Source organism: Gadus chalcogrammus, chromosome 7 (assembly GCF_026213295.1).
Source record: "Gadus chalcogrammus isolate NIFS_2021 chromosome 7, NIFS_Gcha_1.0, whole genome shotgun sequence".
NCBI classification, from domain to species: Eukaryota; Metazoa; Chordata; class Actinopteri; order Gadiformes; family Gadidae; genus Gadus; species Gadus chalcogrammus.
In genome coordinates, this window is record NC_079418.1 from 32,576,836 (window position 1) to 32,601,986 (window position 25,151).

Here is a 25,151-nt window from a genome sequence, read left to right on the forward strand (position 1 = left end):
GGGTACGCTGGCTCAAGGATGCCTGATGGTAGGCTGCGGTTGTGAGGTTCAGAGCCAGGATCTGGGACTCAACCAGAGTTCCCGTTGTCCGGTAATTACCGGTCTTTGACCGGAAAAAAATGAGGAGGACCGAAAATTCTAAATGTCTCTGGTCAGAATGACCGATTGGAAATAAGGCCCCGTCCACACGGAGCCGAAACGGGCGAAAACGATCCGGTTTCGTTTTATGCGGAATATTCAAGGCGCTGGTTCTCCACAGAAAAAAGTGGAGCGCATCAACCCTGCGCGCATACAGCATGCATGCGCGCTGCATATAAACAGAAGTCACGAGGAGATTCAACCTTTTGAATTGAGCAGAAATACTTTTGAATGTGTTCATTTGAATGGTGTTTAAATATGCTACAGTGGTCATTTGTTTATTTGTTTATGTAAAACAATGAGGTTTTGATTGTACATTTTGTGCACTCGCTCAAATTGATCGCTATAGACTACCGTAGGTTTATGAACTAAACGGCGGCAAGCTAGCGAAGACGGCGGCAAGCTTTGCGGAGTACCGGTATTTAACAACCATGGCGAATCAAAATATGATCACACACTAGGGTTGCCGCGGTATACGGTATTACCGGTGTTACCGGTGTTACCGGTGTTGAGGAAACACCAAGTTTTTTTTTTTTTTTGTAGTAGTAAAAAACAAATTCTGTAAAAATGAATAATATAATTATAATTAAGAAAATTAAAATGTGTAGAATAGGCCACAGTTCTGCTCAGTGCGGGAGAATTGTCGCGCCGAGAATTGACGTGCTTCCTTACAAGACCGGTAACCATAGCAACGCCGGTAAACAAACCCCGCGGAACCCAATCCCTACGTGAGCTCCCCGCGCTACGGCCATCCGGAGGCGCACAGAGCTTTTGGCCATGATATTAAATTATATTAACCTATTATATATAGAACGTTATAAGACGCCGAGAATAGGCGCGCTGCCAGCCGCTGTCACCGAGTGTGAGAGGAGAGTTGACGGAGAAGATGGCGGTTGACCTATAGTTTCAAAGTTAATACCGTTTATACCGGTAATACCGGTGTTGACACGAGCGTATTACTCGGTGTGAAAATGTCCACACCGCGGCAACCCTATCACACACTTCTTCTTCTTTTCTTTATATAGCCTGTGCCTATCATTTTTTTAAGCGCAATAAACACGGACAATATCCGACCGTTTTTTTTCCAATTTGACCGGTAAAATGAAACCTTCCCGGTCACATGACCGGCACCAATTTCTTCTAGCGGAAACACTGGACTCGAGGCTCAGGGGGTAGAGCAGGTTGACTTGTTGCTGAAAGGTTGCTAGTTCGATCCCTGGCTCCTTCTAGAGTGCCGAGGTATCCCTGAGCGAGGCACCTCACCCTCACTGCTCCTGATGAGCTCGCTGGCTGTCGCCTTGCATGGTTGACACCGCTGTTGGTGTGTGAATGTGTGCATGAATGGCAAAATTGAAAAGCGCTTTGAGTGGCTACTGGTGAGAAAAGCGCTGTGTAAACGCAGTCCATTCGCCATTCAGTCCGACCAGTGGGGCTAACCTGGGAGTCGACCTCCCAGACCACGACCCAATCCTGCCTCCTGTACTGGTGTTGTGATTCTGTAGCGTGCCCTCCTCCAGGACTTTAAACCAGACCCAATCCTGCCTCCTGTACTGGTGTTGTGATTCTGTAGCGTGCCCTCCTCCAGGACTTTAAACCAGACCCATCTGCCTCTGGACATTAGGTCCTTTAGCAGACACATTGATTCAAACAAAGGTAGTTTGTTTGGACAGGGGTCCTCAAGGAGCAGGCCGGGGTTGGGGGTCATGTAATAGGTGTCATCCTTCTGTAACGTTTGAGCAAAATGTTACTTTAACTCACATTCATTTGACCCCCGTCTGGTCACCAAACAAATCCCTTCTCCTCCATAGCGGTTCTTGAGGTTAGGAGTTAATATTGTAATGCTATGGAAGTGTGTATCGTGGTTGCAGGATCAATATAATGGATCTGAATGGAGAGAACACAGGGAAGGAGGCAGAGAGAATAGAGAGGTAGAATAAACACATGTTTCCCTCCACCAGCACGGAGCGCCCGTCCCCGGAGAGACGCAGCCGCCCGACGCCTCCTCGCCCCCCCCCCCCCCCCCCCCGATGATGAGGAGGATACCGGGTCAGACGGCACGGACACAAATCCATAACCGGGTTTTACCAGTATCCAGGAGAATAGATTAATACCGAACGGCCCGATAATAAATATAATAAGGCCCTATATTTTATGGCGCCAATTGGAGTCACTTATTTACTATTCTAATTCTACATTCATCTATTTTAGTAAAGATAATTTAATATAAATTGTTATACATTTTGATTGGATTAGAATACTTTGGTTTCAATCCACAATGCCAGGAAGTTGTCTTTGAGAGGGCTATTGCATTTGAAAGACAAATAACATACTCGACTACACAACACTGAAACAAACGGGTGAAAACAACAGGTTAAGAACAGCAGTGAGCTCAAGTGCAAGACGGGGAGTCGGTTTATCTTCTTGTCGGATACCATCTGACGTGGTGTCGAGAGAAACAGTTCTGTTTGGGTTCATAAATATTAAGCAGAACCATTATTCTCGGATTAAATTGCAGGTATTACGTGGAATGACAAGGTACAATTTCAACAATCTCCCTGTTTAATCACAGCGCTGGCAGTCAAATTCATCCCTGAAGAGGAACCAGCAGAGGCCTGGTAATGGGTTTGACACGCACTGATTTCTCCTTCAGTGAAGAGCAGATACTTAACAGTATTTCATGTGACTTTTGTGTTCTTTATTTTAATCAATTTCAACACTGACCCAAATAACATGAATCTGTCAAAGGCAATATTTGGTTTTGATGGCAATACACTCGTAAATAACTCAGCCCAGCTAAATGTCATTATCACAGATATATCGCTGTTGATTCTGTCCAAACATTCATCCATTTTAATGGATAAACTGGGTTTTGAACGCAAACAAAAAGTAACGGCTTTTGAGAATGATAGGTAATGATTTATCGAAGAAAGCCTTTCTCTCCATCTCTCTTCTGTCTTTGTTGTGTAATTGGTAGCTAATTTAAAAAGAGCCATTCATTCAGAACATAAAACACATAACCTTGCTCTAAACTCATGTTAAAGCAATTGAAAGGGTTATTTGGCCAGACTATGGCAATTTACAAAAGGCTGAGAAGATGTTTACCAGAAAGTTGTGCAGGCTGCCCACCAACCAATAAGTTTGTACAAGTTTGGATCCTCTAAGACTGTGGCTGTGGGAGGGGGCAAAGTCCAAAAACGTAGCTCCATCCATCTTTCTTTTAAAGGTTTGAGACGTAACTGGTCTTATCTCCTCTTCCCCTATATCTGTCTTTGGCTAATGCGTCTCTGGTTTGATTCCCCCTGGCGTCTATACGTGCTACCTCCGCCACTCTGACTGTGATGCCGGCGACGCCGTAATACAATGCCGCGTTCCAACTGTCTCAGGCCATGACAGATATATAATGGATGCTTTGTCGAGCCCACACAACGCTGATTCTGGCTTGCTTCAAAGTCCCGGCCAAAGTGTGACATGTGACCAAAGCAATCCTACAGGAATCCTTTCAAGAAACCCAGATAAAAGCCAACGAAATAAAAAAGAAATGAAAGAATGTCCTGATGGCTCCGTTAACACCAGGTATCCAGGGCTTGTATTGTGTAGCTTGCTGCAGATAGCACATTCACTTCATGGGTTTGGCCGCGACAAAGCAAAAACTGCCAAGTGTCAAACCGTATGCTTTGACAACTTGCAATCAGTGTCCCTTTGGCTCAAATCTATCAACAGTGGATGAACAACAGCCATCGGGGCTGATGAATACACAGCAAAAGGTCAGAACAAAACAGCACTGAACGAATAATGGCACCAGCCAGCATTCTTTGGAGACGGGGGTGAAAAACACGAAGGTTTGTGTCAAAAAGTCAATCAGCAGCCTGTGCCTCTTTTACTCATCATTACATCTGAAGTTCTGTTGAATAACCGACGATGAGCACTCAGAGAGTGAAAGACTTTCTCCCTCCTCATTCCACCCTGTTCGTTCCAAACTACCACGCCTCTCTCCTCCTCAGACATCTCAAACACTCTCTCTGCGCCACGTTCCACCGGCACATGAAGCAAGAAATCAGTGAAGAATCACACAATCAGTATTAAAGTAGAGGTAAGTAGCAAAAACACTCCAAATATCTTTATCTGCCTGTCCCCCTGGTCTCCATTTTCCCTAGGTGGAAAATGTACAGATGAATGCAAAAAAAACACTTTATTTAAATAATAATCTGCATAGCTCTTTTCCCCTTCACTCCTCTGTGGCGCTCGTCTCTAGCCATTTCCTCCACTTCCCATCACTTCCCTCTCTCCTCTCAGTCTCTCTCTTCTTTTCTACTCATTCTCCATCCCTCCTTCCCCCCAGTCCTCGACTGCACACACACACACTTCAGCATCGTACAGAGCTGTCGTCCCCAACCCCCTTGGACTCAAAACCACCTCAACCTCTCCTAGCACCAAAAGGACCAACCCAAAACCGATCATACATTCAAAACCACCTCACCCTCCGGTAGCACCCAAAGGAATCCCCCGAAACTACCAAGGAATCAAACGCACCTCAACTCACCCTCCGGTAGCACCCAAAGGAATCCCCCGAAACTACCAAGGAATCAAACGCACCTCATCTCACCCTCTGGTAGCACCCAAAGGACACCCCCGAAACTACCAAGGAATCAAACGCACCTCATCTCACCCTCCGGTAGCACCCAAAGGACACCCCCGAAACTACCAAGGAATCAAACGCACCTCATCTCACCCTCTGGTAGCACCCAAAGGACACCCCCGAAACTACCAAGGAATCAAACGCACCTCATCTCACCCTCCGGTAGCACCCAAAGGACACCCCCGAAACTACCAAGGAATCAAACGCACCTCATCTCACCCTCCGGTAGCACCCAAAGGACACCCCCGAAACCATCCCCACCCCCAGACCGCTGCAGGGATTCAAACCCATCAGGGATTAATAACGAGACCCGGAGGAACAAGGTCAAAGTCTGGCGCTAGAACACAGTGCAACTCCAACTTCACTTGGCCTCATCCCCTCGGGCGCCGTTGGCAATACTTAGGAGATAGTGGAGGCGGGTGCAGGCGGAAAGCTCCCCCGCCGGCCCGCAAAGCTTTACTTTTGATGTTAATTCCTTGAAAGCTGTTTCTTTAGCTGGGGATTAGCGCATGGAGAGCCAGGCTTACCATGCTGTGGCTAATAAAGATGAAACCTCCAACACAGGTACTCCAACATACACACGCCGGGGAACAGCCGCCCATAAGTTCCCCCGCCTTAATTATAAGGAGCTTCACTTCGCTTCAGTGGCTGGAAGAATGGGATGGCATTTGTAGTCTTTGGGAAAAAAAAAATCCTGAGTATTATAAGCGCCGGAAAGCCGCTATTCTTCAGACGCAGGTCTAAAGGTGAAGTGAATGAGAACATGGGAGAGCGTCGACGACTCCACTCTATAGAGCTATCCGAGAGGCCTACACATTTATTCAGCAGTAAGTAGTGAGACTGGCGTTCTCTTGCCGGGGCCTCCTCGCACCTCCTGCCAAGACGGAGAATTACCATTATGAAGCGCTCCCATTACGGCCGCTGATGGTCTCTGTGTCCGCTCGCTCCGGAGGAAGCCGGCCGATAATGACTCCATGGCAGCGCTCAGAGTAAAACTGACATCAGCGCTCGGCCGCTTGGCCAAAAGAAGCCAGAAAGGTTATCAAGACGTTTCACAGGAAAGAAAACTATTGTAAGAAGACGAGCTGCGCTGAATTCTCTATTTTCTTGCCCAATCAATCCAGTGACATTCCCAATCCACATTCCAAACAAGCCGCTGATGTTCACTCTCAGGTGTGTGTGCGAGTGTACCTTTGCTGTGGTGAATCTCTATTGTTGTCCAATACAATGTGGACAAATAGGTCTTATTTTTGCTGTGGTATGTCGCTCCCTTGATTCCTTCACAGATGGGTGAATTCAAAGATCAGTATGAATTCATTAGACCAAAGTGAGAAGACAGCGCTTGACAGTGTTTGAATGTGCTCCTGGGTAACAATGACCGTCATCATCGCCACAGATAAACCCTACCTGCTGTCACAAGGCGGATTATACTGCCAAACAGAAGCGATGCATCGCAGGTGTTTCACCGCCTCGTCCAAGGTGAAGGCCTTGTGCTCGCGATTAATCTGATAGCCCGACAGCGTCAATAAGCATCATTCATCAACCAAATATAGCAAGTTTAAGCATAGATGCCTCCCCCTCCATCTCCCTTATGGAGGGACAACAGCCTCCAGCAGCTAGCCTGACCACGCCAAGGACCAGAGGATGCATCACCAACACTCAAGGGGCAGCTCACTGAGGCCACCTCCACATGAGATTTACTTCGAGAAGTTTTGAGTGCGTCAACATGTTCTTTGTGTGAAGATGTGCAGCTGAGCCTTCTAGGGCCCGCCGCAGACAATTTAGTTAATTTCCAGAAGGCCTCGCTGGAATCTGTGAAGTAACGAGAACGGTGATCGCAACGACATGCAAATTGAAGGAAGCCCTTAAGGAAGTACGGCTTGTTCTATGAGTTATACTTCTAAATGAGCGATACAACGTATTCATGTATTACACTAATAGGAATTGGTTATTAATGCCTATGCTAAATAAAGGGCTAAATGAATAATCACTACATTACTGGGGAGACTCCACTCCATATGTAAATCATATGTGTATCTAAATTAATAATAACCGTTCTGCCTCAGAATGAATCTTAAATCCATACGTTGGCGCCAGTATTTTGCGCTTTCACGGTCAGTTATTTAGAACCAAAATCATAGAACAATCATTATCTTCTTTTTTTATTATTATTATTGTTTTATGCAATTATTTCTGTTGTAAAATATCTCAAAGAAACCCCACTGCTGCGCTGGTGAACTGATAAGCTGATACTTCATTAGCACATCATTAAAACAGAATCTATAGCCGCCCGGTCAGACGGAACACAAAAGGCTGCGCATTCGGAGCCTTTCACGGCGTTTCAGCCCCCGGAGGGCCCCTAATCTCTCGTCCCCACACCGCAAGTGTAGGAGCCGCAAGAACCGCAACAACAGTGCATGTTCCTACGTTTGTGTGTGTGTGTCGTGTATTGGTGTGTGTGCGTGTGCATGTGCCTCTCTGTGTGTGTGTATCATTGTGTGCGTGCGTGCGTGTGTCTGTGTCTGTCGGGGCATGTGTCAGTGTGTGTGTGCGTGCGTGTGCGTCATTGGGTGCGTGCGTGTGGCTCTCATGATCACTCTCAGCCGTTTACGTCCTATGAAGGCAGTCTTCAACAAGGTACAGCTGATGACAGATAACGTCCTGACCCAGTTCGCTCCGATGGGAGGCACATTAACACAGCGAAGGCACGCTTGTCAAGTTGAATGGAGCCATTTCACCAGGCAGCAATACATAATTATGTTAAAGCCAGTGGGGTCTGTAGCCGGATGATAAATCCTATCTCTGCCATCTATAATGATATGCAATGGCTGGAAAACATGCTTGGCCTGTTTTAGATAGGCTTTGCATATTTTGTTTTTTGGGGACGAGAATAGCTTAATACTTTGGCAAAATGCGGTTAAATTGAAATATGAATGTTTTATTGTGATCTATGCCGACGTAATCTGGGACGATTTCCCCCGTTTTCAAGGCGCACAAGTGTTGTGTTAAATCGCAGTCCCACAGTCACATGTCGGCCATCTCAACACGTCTCGCCAATCTAACGGCAATCAATTGGGAGGGAGAGTGCATCCACGGCAACCAGGTGCCTGCCTGCCACATCAAAGCATGACTGGGAGAGAAAATCCATGAAAAAAGATGCGCGTTTTCAGAACGCCGGGGACAATATGGTTCTGTCTGCGTCATGAGGTATGGGACCGAATGGTCGTTACGACGCTGGTTCAACTTGGGAGTGTCTTTAACGAACATCTGAGGAATTATTATTATTAGTTAGTTGTATGTCAACTGGCTGTATTCTAATATTTTCCCCCAAAAGAATATTCACAAAGGAAAAATAATAACAAATTGAATCACCCATATTCATTTCTTGAAAGCAAGACTTCTAACAACGCGATCAGTGCTGCAACAAACATAATTCTTGGCCTCCGCCATTAAGAAGAGAAACGTAAACGGTTCAGCGCGCTCCCTAAAACATTCCCAACGAGTGGAGCGTGGAGCCGGCTGCTGATGGATCTCACGTGACGCTCCCTAACGACACCGCTTTTCCGACTCCAATTTGCTTGAAGAACAATAAAATCTGTTGCTGTGGGTTGCATCACATGACTGTTTGGAGAATTATCTAGAAACGACAAAGCACAACAAGCCAGCGTTGCATCAGGATGTCATCAGAGGGAGGGGGGAGCTGAAGGAGATCCGGCATGGTGCGGGGTCACGCGGTCTAGTGACGGCAGAGGGACTCCCAGTAGAAAGGTTCCCGGTTCTAACGCCGTTGTCTGTGCAGGCATCCTTGAGCTCGACGCCCTCACCCCTACCTCCTCCTAGTTGGAGATTCAATATGAGTCACTTTGGATCAGAGCTGGACGGTGAACAGCCTTTGTGAGGGGCCTGTAGGGGGCACTGTTAGGGCGTAGAGAGCAGCTTGTCTCCGTATGAAGTGCAACACAAGAACAATGTTCAGGTATACGCCCACAAAGGGTTGAATGGAAACCACTTAATCCATCACAGGGCAAACTAAACCAGCAGAATGTCCCGCCCTGCCAATCACCACCCCCCCACTAAGCTCTGTTGAGAGCTTAGTTTAGGTTGACCGGCTGCACCATCCCTCCTCATTTAGGGAGGCCTTAAAGTATTCTTAACATACTTCTCCTTAGCTCAACAAATCTGTTGGTCCCATCATTACAACGCTGCTGCATTGTGTTTACATTATACCTTTACATTACATAATTCACCAATAAACATCCAGAAGCATCTTAAAATGTAACAGGATCCCTGCCAGAGCCCCCATCCATGCTGCTCAACTTGGTACGGCCCGATGAGGTCGAACCAGGCCCACCTGTGTTGTTATCAAGTGAGTGGACCATGGAGCCTCCTCAGAGGTTAACCAGTGAGTGGACCAGTGAGCCTCCTCCCAGGTTATCCAGTGAGTGGACCATGGAGACCATGGGCTCATAACCCCATGTGTTATTCGCGGACCCCAATTAGACCGGCAGCATGCAGGGCGTGGCCACCCCCTCCAGCCCTCAGGTTGGGTTAATGTGATGTAGACGCTGCTGTAAGCCTCCTTCTGCAAAGCGCTAATTCAGAGAGAGACGTGGCTTAACCCCGGCGTCGTGCCTCTCCGCGCCGGAACCCCGAGCTCTGGGTGGTTCTTTGAGAGCGGCTGAACAGCGACAGAATACATTAGGCTGTGGCGGCGGCGGCGGCAGTCAAAGGGAACGTCTTCGTTATCCAGGCTCGGCTGCTTCTGAACCTGGTTAAGTAAAAACACTTGTGAAGACGGTCATTATGGTAAGAAAGCCTCTGGTTTAGGCACAGCGAACAGTGTCGGGCTCGGGTACCAACGCGCCTCTACGGCCGGGGAACAATCAGAGGAACAACAGCAGAACATCAAAGTGGAGAACGCACAACGTTCTACAGGGGCATGGTGTCACTCGGGGAAAAATATTAGAATGTAATGCAAGTCCAATCATTTGTGGCCAACTTGTTAATAGCAGAAAATAATTGGTTGTGAGTGAGAACAAATTGAGCCATAGGGGACAATGACTCATATAATAGAAAATGCTTTCATTAAAAAAAAAAAAAAGCACTTTAGTTCACAGTAGATTTGGACCCCTAACCTCCGAGACAATGACAGCGATTGAAATTGTAGTGTTTTGTTCGCTCCGAGAAATGAATTCTTATACTAAGGCGCATTTCAACGTCGATAACATAATGCTGGATGCTGAATAAGTCCCCCCCCCTCCCCCGGTCTCCCAGAAGGTGGGGGGGTGGGTCTCCTCAGGTCCCCGTGTACTGGGTCCGGACTCAAAGAGGGCAGAGGAAACCTTCCCTCCCTGGACCACGGCTGGTCCAGACAGACCCTCACCAGGTGTTCTTTGTCTTATCTAAATAACGTCAACGATGCGCCAGGTGAACCGGATTGGTCGTCTCTCCTGGCCTTTGTGACAGTGTGTGTGCATAGGTGTGTGTGTGTAGGTGTGTGTGTGGGAGTGCGTAGCGTGGAGATGACTTTGTTTAGGTTTTACCTCGCTAGGTAAGTGCATGACTGGGTGTTTGTTTGTGTTTTCGCTGCCTCACGATTCCTCTGTGAGAGTGTTGTCATTAATCCAAAGAGAGTTTAATCTAATCCTCCCCGTGTCTTGTCGAAACAAAGACGTTAATAACATCACTCACTCAGGTGCACGTCCGCGGGCAGCCAGCCGACCGAATAATGAACATTCAGCACGAAGACGCGGCCTCAAAGCCACTCTGCCAGCACCCCTGTGATGTAGGATCAGTCGGGGGGGAAGCCATTTCAAAATGCACCCACTTGTGACATCACAAGGGGAGAACTCCGACCGAGAAGTATGATGGGTGCGTAGAACGGACTCCCACCTATGGACTGGTGAAGACCGGCGGGGAGGGGACATGTGAAGTAACATGTCCCAGCTGTGATGTTTCAAGTTCAGCCGGTGATGTCACAAGTAAATGAATTCTGAAATAGGTCGTCACGACTCAACCCTAAAATGGGGACCCTTTGATGCTGATATGATCCTGGAGCTGACTCTCTCCCTCCCTCCCTCTCCATGGACTGTGATCAGTTTCCACACAGTGCACCGTGTACCTGTGAGGTGGTTTAGAACCGACACGTGAGGCCATCACGTCTGCTCCTGGCCGCGCGTCGCGGCGCTCCGGGATGTGATGTTCAGGAGCCACCCTGCTGATTCTGGGTCTTATTATGAGGTGTGGTTGCACAGCTTCACAGTTCTGTATCGTATTCTCTCTTTTTATTAGTACTTTCTGTACCTCTTCCTATAGATTTTGAGGGATAAACCAACAGCTAACAGCACAGCGCACTTGTATTTCTATAGTGAAGATATTTTATACTTTTAATGATAGATTTGTCGTATTTCTATCAATGTATGGAAGGGGAATGGGGCCAAAACACTGAGATTGTGCACACGTGTATAAACCAGAATTAAGCAGGTCTACAAAAAGTGTGGTTCAGCTAACGATCAGCTGACGATCGTTAACCGTCTGCCTTGTCTGACAGAAAGAGGAACCTCATCTGGGCTTTATTTGACATGCTGGAACGGTTCGCCTCAAGGCCCCATCATTTCCGTCTGAATGGATTTATCTGTGCCTTCAAAGTTTTTGAAAAGCTTGTTGTGTTTTTTCTCAGGAACAACGAAGCCCAATGATGACATAACATTTAGAACACATGCTCCTCAGATGTCCCAGAGGAGAAATTAGATTTATTTTTTTCATTTAGTTAAAAAAGGCTGAGTTATGTGCAAAATGAATATATGCAAATGAGCCAACATTCAATCAATCAGAAGTCGGCTTCAAAGTGGCCTGGGGACTTAGATCTTGCGAGGCTTGCTGTCGTTTGCATGGTGGCATGATCACAGGAAATTGGGCACACTAAGGCAACACGTATTTTTGCTAGAAATCGCACATTTCTATTCCAATGTGCAGTAATGTCTCAGTACGAGTGTCCACCCTGGTCCCAGACAGACAGACATCACCGTAACCCGCTTCACTCGCTCTGGTAAACACGTGACACTTGGGCTGTACAAACAGATGATTATATCTCTGAACTGATTTCGCTCATACTTAATATGATTACCAACGGTAGATAAAACGCTGATCTACTCGGGTTAAACGTGTATTTTTCTAGGTGTGCTAAAAATGCCACTTCTTAATGAAACCTTAGGAAGTGACATTAAGGTTAGAAAAAAATCAATAAATATATATCATTAAAAAAAGTGACTTTGCAACCAAGAGCATTTGAATGAAACACGCCTGCTGTGTGAACCAGATAACAGGTGAGATATGACCGCCCAGAGCGAGCTCGGCTGGTCTCGGACCGGCGGACAGGACCTGATGACCCGCACCGGCCTGTCCCCACCTGCATGGGGGCGGGGCGGCCCCTCAAAAGAAATGGAAAAAAAACGAAAGCGGCCAATCAGGGTAAGTGGTGCGTATTGATTCAGCGGCGGCTCTCACCTCTGCTTTGGATTCCACACATTAGGTCACCTGGAGAACGTGAACCCATTACCAGAGAGCCTCGTCTTCATGGCTACATGTTCTGTCTCGCCGGAGGAGGCTGCACTTAGTTGCCATGGTGCAGGGGCCGCTGGGGGGGCAGGGGGGCAGGGGGGCCGCGACAATGAGAGACTGGGAGTGTGCGTACGTGTGTCTGTGTGTGGTAAAGTGCGTTTGTGCACGTGTGTGGAAAAGTGCGTTCTATCAAGCGTCTGTGGGAAAGCATACCAAACCCTTTATGAAATGTGATTATCCTTTAACAAATATTTTGTATTATGAATGTGATTATACTTTAACAACACATATTTAGTGTTATGAGATGTTAATATCCTCATCAACAAAAATGTAGTATGATGAAATGTGATTAGCATTTACTGATACATGTCATTTAAGATGATGCAATGTTACAAGCGTTTATTAATAAATATAATACAACATCATGAAATGTGATAAGCCTTTATTCATAAATAAGAAGAGTTGATGAACTTTCATCTCAGACTTCAGGGGGCGATGCCAGTTCGAGCCAAGCGGCTGACGAGAACGCAGCAGTCCCGCTGATATCCAGCAGTTTAGTAACGCATAAAAAAAATGACAAAGTGAATCGACAAACTGCGTCATCGATGACGTAGATGAATCGCGGCGCTGATCCCCTGCTGGCTAAGAAACCAAGTTCTAATCTTCTGAGTTGAATAATGCTGCAGGGCCTCACTCAGGCTTCAGACCGACATGACCAGACGCTGGACTGGAGAAGGTTCAGCTGTTGGTATGGATCTATAACCCTCTGGAAACGTAACTCATCAGAACATTGAAATTGAAAATAATAATTTAGGCGAAATCTAAATAAACATTGGACATTTTTTAGGGGTCACAGATCTTTACAGATTAGAGCCTGTTTATTATTTTGAATGTGACTGGTTCAAGAGTGTCAAACAAATCAATGCACCATCCCAGTCTGACATTTTTTCATCTACAAGCTCAGTTTTTTCATCAAAAAACTGTTTTTTGGCTTACCTGGCAAAATTAGCCCACGTTATTTTTGGACCCTGCAACTTGAAAAGTGCATGTGTGCACGTATGTGTGTGTGTGGGGGGGGGGGGGAGTGGATGTGTGTGCGGGCATGTGTGTGGGCGGAGAGTGGATGTGTGTGTGTGCATGTGAGACGAAAGTGCATGTGCGTGTGAGCGTGCGTGCGGTTGAGAAAGTGCATGTGTGTTATGTGCATACGTGCAACAGCTTTAGTGCGTGCATGTTCATGTGAATGCGTGTGCATGCTTGTCTGCGAATGTCTTGGTCTAGGTGTGTAGAGTGTACTTGGAGAGGAGGTCTAGGTGTGTGTGTGTGTGTGTGTGTGTGTGTGTGTGTGTGTGTGTGTGTGTGTGTGTGTGTGTGTGTGTGTGTGTGTGTGTGTGCGTGTGTGCGCGTGTACGAGGGGTAGGCGTGCCATATTTCAGCGATTGTGGCGTGTTCACGCTCAGAGATTTACAAGTTGTCTTGGGCTGTCTGTGATACTTTGCGTTCAAATCTTTAACGGCTCTAAACGAACAAAATATGTTCCGGAAGCAAGCGGTTTGAAATATAGACTGCTAAGTAGAGTTTGAATTTTAATCTCATCAGCGACGTGTCATCACTCAGCCTTATTGTCAGCGCATAAAAATGTCCGGATTCCTCCCGGCTGCTTATTGCGGCCCCACCTTCTCCAACTACTTTCACTCCCGGATAGGATAGTATGCAGGAAACCATTTAAAGTTACAGTACGTCAAACCTAACGGGACACATTGTGAGCGAATATGCTATAAAACAGTAATCGTGTTAAAAAATATTTTGAAGTGGGAAACTGCGCTTTTGAAAATGATATTTCTTTCTACATCCGACCGGTTCATGGACATGCCTGCCAGCTGGTCCGGGTCAGAGGATCCAACGAGACCACTAGATGTCCCCTGATATTCATACGGGCTTGCAGGAGATGGCTGACATACAGTGTAAGCTGCGCTGTACTTAGTGACTCTTATCTTCTTACACTTTATTTTTTTATTTTTCTGCATTTTTAAGGAGAGCATGGAATACAACAATTCAATTGCCAGCTATGACTGCTTTGCCTGTTATGTTGTCAATTTGACTAATAAAAGAACTTGAAAGGGCTCATGTCCCACCTGGTGGCATGACATGAGCCCTTTGAACTTGAACTTTCCTCAGCTCATCGGTTTGGTAGGGCCCATTTCAGAACAGACGTTTAGAAAAAGCTCCAACCATACAACAAATGCTGTGTTCCGATATCCATACTTCCATGAGTACACTTAAACGAAGTACACTATCCGCAGTCAATAAGTGCGCTAATTTTCAGATGTCAGTGTTGTTCCAAATCGAGTACTCCGGAAATTACGATCACGACTGCCGCCGCGGCTCCTCCCCCGCAATAAACATCCCGCTTTGAACTGTGAACTCTTTAAGCCTAGCAGCTATAAAAAGCTATAAAAACTACAAAATGACTTATTGCAGGCTATGTGGAAAATGTGCTGATTTTGGCTCAGCCTGGCTCCGCCCTGTTCCGCTACGTAGCTAAGATGGCTGCCGTTGAGTACGAAAAGTGTACATCGCCATTCGCCACACACTTTGCGATTTGACAGCACCCCTGTCCTTTCAGTACACTTATTTTCGCCCGATCTGAATCGGAACGCCCTACGTACTCAAACTTAGGCTAGTAAGTACGGATAGTACGGATATTGGAACACAGCACAAGTATCTTTCTCCATGGTTGATTTCAAACGGTGAGAAAAGGAGTCATAGACAAAGAGTTCTCGTCTCGATTTCATCCTAAAAGACAAAGACTTTAATAATGCCTAACGCATAAGGACAAGAACCTCCACCTACTGCCTCCATTAGAACCACGGGATCTACATCCGTCTACAGTCTACACTCATCGCCATCTTGAAGCACAAGCTTGTCTGCAACGCAGTCATGTGACCAGCTGCAATCCCATTGGTCGCTGCTGGTCAGCTGACCTGTCCCTTCGGGGTCTCCGCCCCTCCTAGGAATCTTATTAATCAGGGGATTTTTTGGGGGGTTGGCATACTTTTCTTAAATACACGTACCAGTAGTGTTTATTGCCTTTTTAGAAACACATTTATTTTTATTGGTTGACAGTTAATGACGGCTTGAGGCATGTCAGTCATTGGTCAGTATTAGAAGCATAATTATACAAGCCTATATTATAATAAATTTGGCTTATCGTAGGGAGCATTTCGATTCTTGGGGCCACTCTGCATTGAGATGCATCCATGAATCTAATTCTGCCTTTAAGCTAACGGCAGCATTTTAGCTAAATGTAGCCTTCTAGCCAACAGTAGCCTTTTAGCTAAATTTTTCCTTTTAGTCAACAGTAACCTTTTAGCCAACAGTAGCCTTTTAGATAACGGTAGCCTTTTAGCTAATATTCGCCCACATTTGATGTCAAAACGAATGCATAGACTTGCATGAAGGGACGCACACTTAAGGGAGGGCCTGTGGTTCACAGAGACAGCTGTGGGAGACCCTGCCTGGGCGGTTCTAAGCCATCGCTGTACGTACCGGTCGGTCCGCCCCCCCCGGGGGGCTGGTGGGCGACCCATCCATCACACATCTGTAAGTGCACATTTAAGTTTGCATAACGTGCTGAAGTGAAGCCGGAGGTCTGGGCGGCCTCAGGTGGCCCCTGCATCATGGATGAGTATGCATGTTCTGGTATGACAGGGGGGCCGCGCCAGGGGAAGGCCCCGGCCTTGTTACCATGTCCTGATAGTGAAGTGATGTTGGTCTCTTCACTATTAATACAAATCATTAATTAATGTTCCAAGTGCCGGGCTGGTTGATTGCCTGCGTCTAATTTGCCTGAACCGACAGGCAAAGCTGTAAGATAAAACCATAACTACATGCTTAAAGAAACGACCAAACACCAAAACGATCCACCAAAGATATTTGAGGTAAAGGGGCTTCTCGTCAAAACAAAAGATACATGCCTCGCTATCCCGTCGGCCGCAACACAACAGCCTCTCAGAACCATAATGTCAGGTTAACGCGGTCGCCCACAGCCGTAGTGCCGCGCGCTGGCTCATCGTCTGCACGCTGAGGAGCAGACCTGGAGCTAGCGCCACACACATCTGCAGATGACTAAACCCCAGCCCAACGTTTCCTGGCAGCATCACACGCATCCGGTTACACCTATGATTACACATATGCTATCAGTAATATCCCCCGGAGCTCCCCCACTCCGCCACTCTAACGCAGGCAGCCCTGCACGCTCCCTGCATGCCTCTGCATATTTATTACTGATCACAAGAAGGAGGATATCTCCGAAGTGTGTGTGCACGTGAATGTGCGCACGTGCATGTGAACGTGTGCAAGTGTGTGCGCGTGTGCCTGCAGGTGTGTGCGTGTGCCTGCAGGTGTGAGCAAGTGTGTGCATGTCAATGTGCATGGATGCCTGCACATGCACGTATTTGGCCGTGTGCACATGTGCATGAGTCTGCATGTGCATGAGTCTGCACATGCATGAGCACTAACATGCATGAGCGTACACATGCATGAGGGTGCCCACGCATGCGTTGCCGCATGCACATGCATTCGGAATTAAGCCACGAGAAAATGTGTCACTTTTGGGAAAGATTAATTTGCAATTTAATTTGCAAAGGGTGGTTATTTATTCATGCGACTGGCTTTTTACCTAAGGCGTAGAACATTAGTATATTTTGATACTAATCCATATTGCCATGTTTTGACACTGACAGCATTTAGCTAATTGAAAATAGTTAGATGATGTAACTCAGTGATGAGTTTAAGTTTAGAAAGGTAGGAAGAAGCACTTTGCAGTGTACAGTGTTGTGCGACAGTGTCTCGCGGGAAAAAACAACATTTGCAAACACGAAGCATGTCTCAAGTAAAAACATCTATGACTAATAACTACAAATCGACACGCACGTCTCATTAAGATTATTAAAACTGACAACATGATTAATACCCTGCCTCTAGCAAACAGCCCATTCCAATCTGTGTTTAGCAGATTACCAGGTTGTGATTTAACATTAAATACCTTAAGGTTATTCAATCTTCAAACCCATCATCCTTCTACTCCCTTTATTTTAATATAGGGATTAGACAAGCAATTGAGATTTCAACAATAAAATAGGTAGGGATTTGAAACACAATATGTAGGGTGGCGTTATCACTATTAATAGGTGCATCAACGAACAGGGGCAAAACGAAACCACTTAAATACATCAATATCCCTTTAGAAAATGAAGCTACACTGCCCTCTAGAGGCCAGACCGTGCAATAGAGTCCTCACATCCCTTCACAATAACAGGCAACACTATTTAATCAATGAAGCCAAGAATAGCTCTGGTGTAGCTAAATCCCTCTTGTCTACCTATTTCTCATGGCCTGATGCAGGGTCAAGCCTCATGGACGTAGAGCCAAACAGAGTTATCAAAAAATAATCTCGTTTTACATTTGCATTCATATACAAATACATTTATGAATTTATTTCTGGGATATGATGTTTCTACATTTGTAGTGTTATTTCCAGGTACAATAACTCATTATTTACCATTTACTCTACACTGAGAAGACAACGATAGGCCAGAAAAGATAACATGAGGAAGCCTCATTCTTTGCAGCCTAAACAGTCGTGAATGAATATCAACCCTCTGAAGGTTGAATGTTGATCCTGCATCCCTTCCTCAGCTCTCCCAGTACATCACATGGTGCTGCCCACTGGTTCTCCAAACTACTGGTGATGACTGGGACTGAGATGTAAGGGTCACTGAAGGGGATCCGATCGATGAGTCAAAGTTAAAGTCTTGCCACATAAAAAGTAGAACCAGAGATCTGGCCTCCCCCACACAGATAAACCGAGTATTGAGTGAAACTACCAACAGTGGCAAAATAATTTAAACCGTCTCCTGTAACATATGAAGTGATCCTTAGAATTGGTTTAAAGGCCACCTATTTAACCACCAGGTGCCAAGTTGATTATCCATGACGAGCGATGACATAATCAAACCCTGTAGTTACATAACGTCGAGGGGGGGGGGGGGGGGGGGGTGTTGAGTGGTCGACTGAGCTACCCATCATGCACCTAGGCAGACACTTCCACTTGGTATGGCATTTGACTATCGGTATGGATTGATGTAGTACTGCATTCCCAGGTGGGGGCTCCAGTCAGGGAACTGTTGGTTCAACAAAGGAGGTGTACGCTATATACCTGATACCTACAGCACGGGTCTACAGTATTGACTGGCTCTGAGGCATAATGGATTAGTGCAGAAAACAGCAAAACATTAGAGGAATCTAAGCTACAGTGAGCCCAAACAAATGAGTCCAATAGTCTGGTTACCACAAAGTGGGCCGACCTCTCTAACTGCCAGATAATTGTCATTATTTGATACAGCGATATGTTCTGGGTTTTACTCTCCGGGGGGGGTTCTTCGATTTACCAAAAATAAATGACATGCGATTTGTTCAAATTGCCAGCTAACAAACAATTCATTAGCGCCCACTTCATCGATAAATCACATCAATTCAACACAAACGATGAAATTTAAGTTCTGGTCAAAGAATCAGCGAATGAGAAGAACAAACTGCATGTTGGAGGAATGAAAGACTGGGTTCATCATCATCAGAACCTGGTTTCCTGGTTAAATAAAGGTTAAAAAAATAAAAAATAAATAAAAAAAGAACGAATCAATAGGTAATTGTCGCATGTTCTCATCAGGCAGGTCCATCAACCCATCGGGTCGTGGAGATGAGTAAACACCATCTGACCTCCGAGCCAGATACAGCAGATAACTCATCTCAAGAAACCTGTGCAATCGAATCGTTAAAATGCAATGATATAAACAGCCAGTCCTCCAAGTTGTTTGGCTACCGCCCGCAGGTACAAAATACAGTTACAGAAAATAATGCTACACACGGCTGGTTAAATAACTTTGGCATTATCAGCCGCTCAAACTGAACTCTGTTGCCTTTCCCCTCCAGCTGCAATATCCGCACCCGGCCGCTTCCCCTGTAATTGCTGGGATAACACACTTAGCGCCGGGCCGCACAGATACATGTTTGCGGGCGGCGGGGGTCGCTCTCCACCGACCGGGGGTGCCATTTGGTGGACGGGCGGTGAAACTGTTGACTCGTTCAGCGGGAACCCTGAGTGTCCATCACGGTCACCACACCTCTGGAACAGAAAAGGGCCGAGCGAGAGGAGAAGTCGAGTGGTTCTTATTAAATGAGCTAGGTGTCAGGACAATTTAACACTTTGCGGGCGGTGGGGTGTGGGAGAGGAGTGCCGGTCAAGTACTGCTACTTCTGTGCAGTACCGAGCCACTTGCGTTCTGAGTTGTTCTTTCTACTAGATTACATTTCAAGGCAACGGCTCAACTGCACTCGTTCAAGAAAATCATGTTGATTTTATTCAGCCATTATTTTACTCAAAGGGGTTTTTCTGCTGAGTGATTAAGCTAAATATAAAAGGAAATAAGAATAGAAGGTCATGATTTGGGACCAGGACTCGTGAAGTACCATCTTTGAAGTACGGCAATTTCACTAAAGAAAAGCTGTCAAAGGCAGGACTTGACCTTTAGATGGACTTCTTGGTGGGTATACGTCTCCTTAATAAAAAGTGTAATTATTCTGACACTGCTGGGATGGACCACCCTTAGAGTCCGGTTAAAGTGTCAGAATGAATCTGCAACATCTTTGTCTGCATGGCTTCACGTTTCCATAATTCATTGCACACTATGTAAATAGGCCAATTTGTGGGAACAAGCTGATACTTTTTAATTGCCAGGAAATGTGTCAGGGTGTTCTTCGTTGTCAGTCAGGAATCGATTTGCATACAGCCACAATTAGACTTGAAACAAGCAGACTCACAACAACTCGAGGTGGAATACAGCCCCAATTAACCGCCGGGGTGGGGGGGTGGGTTGACGCGATCGGACCCTCGGACCGACAAGTAGGACAGATTCTCACCAGACACAAACCCAATTCTCCCTGCAGAACAGCATTGGTAAAACCTGCACACACAGCCCTACTCAGGATAATCTCTGAAATATCTTCCTAATCCTCCACTTTCAGGTCCCCTTCACCGAAGCTGCTGCTCTTGGCAACACTTAATATAGCAAGCCTATAGTTTCTGTAATTGGTTGGGATGAGAGGTTTAGTGCAGCCCAGAAATGTTTTGCCTCCATCGCAGAAGTCACCAGTTGACGGCTGTTTGGTTGGACTGGTTCAGAACCAACAAACTGGGTTCAGTCACAATTAAGGACACAAAAGTGTGCACGTGATGGCCTTTGTTGGTGCACATGAACAATGTGCTCCTGGAGATCAGATCTACACCTCGGGTGACCCGTAGGGTCCGGTTTTGACCGTACGGACGACATTAACATCAGTCTATTAAACCTGCTGCCTCTGGTGAGACCGCTGCAGATTAATTAAACATGAAACCTTAAATTTAGTAATAACTGACATGAATATAATCTGTGATAACTAAAGGAATAGGTCGGTTCTGCTTGGATTATCAAAATGCAGTTTAACCTCTCAAGCCTACAAGTTCAGTAAGGTAACTTGACAAAGTTAGTTCAATAAGTTTTATTTAGCAATTTACAAGTGAAACAATCACAATGTTTGACAGTTATTTGGCTAAATGCCAAGTCATGAAGTGAAACAGATTAAAGCTTCTTTGGTACATGCCTCGCTTCTGAACCAGCAAGAAAGCACAACATAATTTGCATTCTCACTGTTTCCCTTCAGATAAGGAAAGTATGCATTGCAGAAAAATAAACAGTCAGTAGTTCCAAACAAACATGTTGGAATAGATTTGCACATGGTCTGTTCCATAAAGTTTGTCACAGCAACGTCTAAAAGATAAGTTAAAGTAATTAGCTTCATTTGATTTAATGCATCATAATCTTGAGTTCCTTCTTGTGAAAGCAGTTAATAGTTTACAGGTCTTTCAACATTTAAACTGCACAACGGCCGATAGCATAACCATCTGTTAGCTGTGACCGATAAAGATACAATAAGTGGTCAAATAATTCTTTAACTTGTAAAAAGTAAAGAGGACAAAAAGGATTCAGACTGTTCAGTTTATTGACCGTCAATTGTTTGCCAACTACCAAGACATTTTTGCCAGGCTATATCAAATGTATTCAATTATATGTCCCTAAATTCAAGTAGGCTGTTTAACTCGTTTCATCGGGTCGTAGGCTATACATTCAAAGCAAAACACTGACTATAGTTAGCCCTGGAAAAAAAAATACACACCAACACAGTGGGACAATCTCCAATCGATAACGCGTATCCGACAGATGTTTACTTATTAAAACAGCACTGCAAATGTCACTGCGCATCAAGTAGCCTAGCGAACAGCTGTTTATGAAACTGAGGACACAGAAGGCGGTACTGGGAGGGAATGAGTGGGAGATCTTTTCTTGATAAAAGGAAGCCTACCCACTTTCTGCACGCAATCCTGTTTGGCTTTATCGATCACACGGTGGCTGAACTTTACTCTTTCAACCATAACTCAATTCCCACTGATCTGCCAATAATATTCAGTATCGCGCCAAAAGTGAACCGCTCATCCCTGCTAAGAACGTCACAACACAGCTCCATAACGTAATAAAATGACAGAGTTGCAATGCAAGCAACCTGTTTATAGTTTGCACATTTCCATGGAATTCTGGCAAAAGCCCAACACACAAACCCACACAGTAAATCTATGAAGCAACAAGTGTGGAATTGCTTCAGAAAATATTAGCTTCAGATAGATCTGGTTACACATAAGCCCTTGGGGAAGGGAGACTTGGACGAATCCCAGCTAATCCCAGTTCATAAACTGGGCTCAAAGAGACGTTCTTGGTTGGGACAAATGAAAGACTTGGCCAATCAAAGGATAAGACTGGTCCAAACATACACAAAGTGAGGGGGGTATAGAGTTGTGTGCAGCAGGCACACAGAGGGTGAAGCTCTTTGAGTAGTGATTGGGTAGTTGGCGGTGTAGGCGGAGCAGGTGGAGCAGGGATCTTCAGGGTAGATGAGGTTCCTGTGGATCGAGGCAGAAAAATGTCTGCTTAGTTTAACATGGTAAACATTTGTACTGGAGCATAAAGAAGTCATTTCATTAACCAAAAGGGCAACCACACTATTTTATACACAAGCCGATTATAAAAAAAAAAAAAAAGTAAAGTTGTAATTTTCTCTTACTGTTCTCCCTAAAGAAATCCAGCATGGATGTTCACTTATGGAGCCCATCCCAAGCTCTGAATGTCTGGGTGCCGTTGACTGGTTCCAGGGTCATTAGAGCAGCTCCATAACGTACTGCATGACTACGTTTCGAAAAACAAAAACCCGGACAGGGCAGAGAACACAAACCAAACAAAGATGTCCAACAGCGGCTAGGAGGGACTTCATATAAACGCGATTTTTACCAAAGTATACAAGTCAATCGAGATGTTCCCAGAGAAGACGTTCCTTCAGGCCTTTTATGATGATGAGGGATTCGGTAAGTGCCGTCTACGATAAATTCAGCCTCCCTTTAAGAGATAGACATAAATATCACAACACGCACCATCTTCTCTGCTCCATGGTCTCCGGTCTCCAGCACCTCCATCTGCCCTCTCCATCTTCATCTAAAGGAATATAAATCACCTTTATTGATCCCTCGGGAGTCCCAGAGAGAACAGGCAGAAATAATAAATCTAGGGAGAACAATACACAGGATGTAAGCAGGCAGTGTGAAACATACAGAAGACGTATATAATGTGGGGGTGAAAGGGGTACAGCAATAGCTCACTTTAAACCGTACACTTGCAAGAGGCTGCAAAACAAGAGTAAAGTATTCATATTTATATATTTGCAATAGTCCCAATTATCCAGATTTATAAGCCTTATTAAAAGCTTCCTTTAAGTCAAGTCCCTTCTGTATGCAGCAGTTCAGTGTCTCACCGTCGGGGTGTTGAAGCCTCTACGGATCCGAGTCTGGTCGATGAACTGATCCTGGCTCGCTCCTGGTGTTTGAAAAGGATCATCGTTAGAAAAACAGGTTCTTCAAACGACTAGTGTTTTACACAAGCCACCATTTTAGAGTTTGGCGCCCAGCCTGTATTGTAAAGTCAAAGATTTGTAAAACTTATCTATGATCCAAGTTTTCTGTAGAAGAGTGGTCATACTATAAGAGTACATTTAGTAACATTAGGTTATGCAGTAATACACATTGTAAAGCATTTGGGTTAACCCTAACCAAAAAAAACACCACCATGACCTTAGTTTACAAATTCCAGATAGCTTTATCAATACCACAGGGGGAAAATAGATCCCAATTAATAAATGATTACCAGACCATTCCTTAACAGTTAATGTGCTGTTGGTTATTGCTCATTACTGTCATTAACTAATGTTAAATAATTAAGAAACCTCATGGTAAAGTGTGACCCAAGTCTTCAGCCCACTTGGACAATAGTTCAGTTATACAAACTTGTTATTTTCTATACAAGTCAGAGAATCATGGCTTGAAAAAAAACATACTAGGCGAGGGTGATCAGAACTTCCCTAAAAGTTCCGCCCCACCATCTTGAAACTTTTTACAAGAATTTCTTGAATACCCCGTTGTTATTGCTGTCATTATCATAATGAAAAAGCACCAAGATGTGGCTTGGAATGAGTTCATGAGCTCGTGTGAAACCATCCTGGACAGAAAAGGCTGAAACTGGTTGTAGTTAGGGGCGGGGCTCATTTAATGACACCAGTAAGCAGCACTTTGACTGGTTCTGCTGGAGTGGAATGAATCATTCTAAAAGTCATTACAAAGATTACAAAGATTAGCATTTCGGTGTCTTACCCGTCAGCATTGGGGGGACTTGGGGAGTTCATCTCTGCGGGGCCTTCGTCCACCTACAGCTCGCCAGCATCTGGCCTGGATTTCAAAGATTTATTTGATCAAATCCTGTACAATACCGAGTATGCAAAGCTCCGCTATGAGCCTCCGAGCCACGGCTCCGCTAGGAGGTTGGCTATACCTTTCTTGGGGGGGCCTTCGAGTAGTCATCATCAGGACCAGATGGGCCAGAGGACTGCATCAACGATCAAGCAACCAGTGACCGATTTAAAGAGTCAAAATAGCATTGCAATTAATGTTCAGAGCCATTCACTGATGAAGAAACCATTTAAATACTCACCTGAACTGTACTGTGCCGTTACTATGCCGTCGCCACACTAACCAAAAGGAAAAACTAATTACACCTTGTACAGCTAACTTCATATTAAATAGTAAAGTTGCATCATGTACTTAAATATAAAAATAATGAGTCACCATAACAAAAGACTGGCCTGCGTCACATCTGGGTCGTCAGGGAAACCGGACTGAACACAAAGATGTAAACGGTGAATACATTAACCAACCCATCAAGGTCACGATTAACCAACAAGGATGTAAAGGTTACTTGCCTTTGTGTTGCTGCAGACTTTGTTGCCGATGTTTGGATAAATCGTCCGTTGGTAAATCACGCAAATTAGAAATATGAATATGTAGAAATTCTTTCAAAAATGTAAATTTGTGTCCAAGGCAAATTTGATGCAAAGTGTTCCATAGAAACATTGAATATGTACCAGAATTCATTACTACAACGGTTCAGTTCACAGCACAGTTGGTTTCAGACAAAGCATGCACCAAACTAGGGTGTAAAGCCCCCTTTACACCTTTCAAACATCCTACATTCAATCCAACAGTCAGCTGACTGGACATACAAGGACCTCCAACGCAAGTCAAACCAGCATTGCACTAAACAAAACCAGCATTGCACAGAACACATTG

At 45.2% G+C, this 25,151-nt stretch overlaps 1 long non-coding RNA gene across 2 annotated transcripts; it reads right to left on the minus strand.

Moving 5' to 3' along the window:
- Positions 1–20,926: 20,926 nt before the first annotated feature.
- LOC130386188 (uncharacterized) lies at positions 20,927–24,706 on the minus strand. Of its 2 annotated transcripts, XR_008896091.1 has the most exons (8): positions 24,651–24,706; positions 24,517–24,553; positions 24,358–24,411; positions 24,180–24,254; positions 23,288–23,349; positions 22,911–22,971; positions 22,547–22,668; positions 20,927–22,385 (listed from the first exon to the last, which is right to left on the minus strand). It is a non-coding gene; the product is annotated as an uncharacterized LOC130386188 (long non-coding RNA). The 2 variants fall into 2 exon arrangements; XR_008896090.1 differs by lacking the exon at positions 22,547–22,668.
- Positions 24,707–25,151: the final 445 nt, after the last annotated feature.